This window comes from Haliotis cracherodii, unplaced genomic scaffold (assembly GCF_022045235.1).
Source record: "Haliotis cracherodii isolate W230 unplaced genomic scaffold, xgHalCrac1.p SCAF_25, whole genome shotgun sequence".
Lineage (NCBI taxonomy): Eukaryota > Metazoa > Mollusca > Gastropoda > Lepetellida > Haliotidae > Haliotis > Haliotis cracherodii.
This window is the reverse complement of record NW_027266281.1, coordinates 5,963,247-5,965,791: the sequence shown is the minus strand read 5'-3', so window position 1 is coordinate 5,965,791 and position 2,545 is coordinate 5,963,247.

Here is a 2,545-nt window from a genome sequence, read left to right as displayed (position 1 = left end):
CTTTAAATACGATGTCCCGTGACATTATAACGTGGTATATAGGTAGATATAACGCTAATATATAGATGTAAACACATTTGAAGATACATCTGTGTGTTTAAAGTAGATCTTGACCGCCCCGGCTAAGTCGGACCCAACACAAGCCAAACACTTCCGATAGAGACTATGTTGAGAATGTAGAGGGAAAAGGGCTTCACTTTGAGCACCTTGTTTTCTGTAAGTACAGCGATCTGAGACACTATAAAGTGGTATTTAGGTGGATTTAATACTAATCTATAGATGTGAATCCATTTGATGATACATCTGTGAGTTTAAAGTTGATTTTGACAGCCCGGGACCGAACACTTGTGTGACTGTTGAGAGTATAGGGAGAAGAGGTCTACTTTAACCAATGTGTCTGCTTTAAATACGACAAACAGTGACATTATAAGGTGGTATTTACTTAGATATAGTACGTTCCTGTAAATATAAACGCTATGCCGACATTTGGAAATTTGATACGATTCAAATCTTATTTCGTTTAACGATGGCTTTTTTACATGTTACACACAGCTCCAGTTTCTGGTTTTCAAGCGATTTACTCCGAATTACTTAATTATTGTGCACTTTTTTGTTTGGTGATTGTTCAGTAGTGTTATGTGTGTATGTTGCATCAATTATATGTAGGTATGATCGCCGATTATGAAATAATTAGCCAATAACACTTTGGCCCGTCTTGGCCCGGCCCGGCCCGACTTTTAGGTAATGCCACAGTTTGGTGGAAATTAAAACATCTCTCTTTGGACTAAGTTGGGAGTGTTATTCGTCAACTTCTTTTGAAAAACTATGTGTTTTGAACAATTGTTATGAACTACTTACGAGTATGGTGTTTTTAATCTTGAACTTTAGTAATAACTGTTACATATATAACTACCTGTAACCACTTTTCGGAATGTTCTAAGTGGGAATACATCAAATTTCAAAACACAGTATGTTTATCTCCTAATTGACATTTTATATGTCGTTCCTACCTACCCCTCCACCCTACGATCTCTGACATTGACGTTTTATATGTGTTCCTATCTCCCCCCCCCCCACCCCACCCCAAGATCTCTGACATTGACGTTTTATACGTGTTCCTACCTACCCCTCCACCCTAGGATCTCTGACATTAACGTTTTATACGTGTTCCTACCTACCCCCAAATACTATGACCTCTGATTCTGACGTTTCTTATGTGTTTTTACCTACTCTTCCACCCTAGGATCTCGGGCATTAAAATTTTATATGTGGTTCCTACATACCCCTCCACCATAGGACCTCTGATATTGACGTTTTTCATGTGTTTGTACCTACTCTCCACACTAGGATCTCTGCCATTAACGTTTTATATGTGTCCCTACCTACCCCTCTACCCTACGATCTCAGTCACTGACGTTTTATATGTGGTTTCTACCTAATCCTCCACCCTGGGATTTCTGACATTGACGTTTTATATGTGTTCCTACCTACCCCTCCATCCTAGGACCTCTGATATTGACGTTTTTACGTGATTTTACATACTCCACACTAAGAACTCTGACACTGACGTTTTATATGTGGTCCTACCTATACCTCCATCCCAGGATCCCTGACATTGACATTTTAAATGTGGTTCCTTCTTACTCCTTCACCACATGATCTCCGGCAATGACGTGCTATATGTGGTTCCTACCTACCCCTCCACCCTAGGACCTCTGACATTGACATTTTATATGTGTTCCTACCTACCCGTCCACTACATGATCTCCGGCAATGACGTGCTATATGTGGTTCCTACCTACCCCTCAACCCTAGGACCTCTGACATTGAAATTTTAAATGTGGTTCCTACCTATCCCTTCACCCTAAGTCCTCTGACATTGACATTTTATATGTGTTCCTACCTAACCCTCAACCCCAAGATCTCTGACATTGACATTTTATATCTGGTTCCTACCTACCACTCCACCACATGATCTCCGGCAATGACGTGCCTTATGTGGTTCCTACCTACTCCTCCACCCTAGGATCTCTGGCATTGAAATTTTATATGTGGTTCTTACCTACCCCTCCACCCTAGGATCATTGACATTGACATTTTATATGTGTTCCTATCTACCCGTCCACCCTAGGATCTCTGACATTGACATTTTATATGTGTTCCTACCTACCACTCCACCACATGATCTCCGGCAATGACGTGCCTTATGTGGTTCCTACCTACTCCTCCACCCTAGGATCTCTGGCATTGAAATTTTATATGTGGTTCTTACCTACCCCTCCACCCTAGGATCATTGACATTGACATTTTATATGTGTTCCTATCTACCCCTCCACCCTAGGATCTCTGACATTGACATTTTATATGTGTTCCTACCTACCCCTCCACCCTAGGATCTCTGACATTGACTCTTTAGAGGCATCCATATAGATGCTTTCCTCGCTATTGACAAAAAGAAACAAACATGTTGTAAGTGTAACAAGGTTTATTCACAAAACAAAGTCACAACACTTTTTTTATTCTTTAACGTTCGGATAACGTTGCT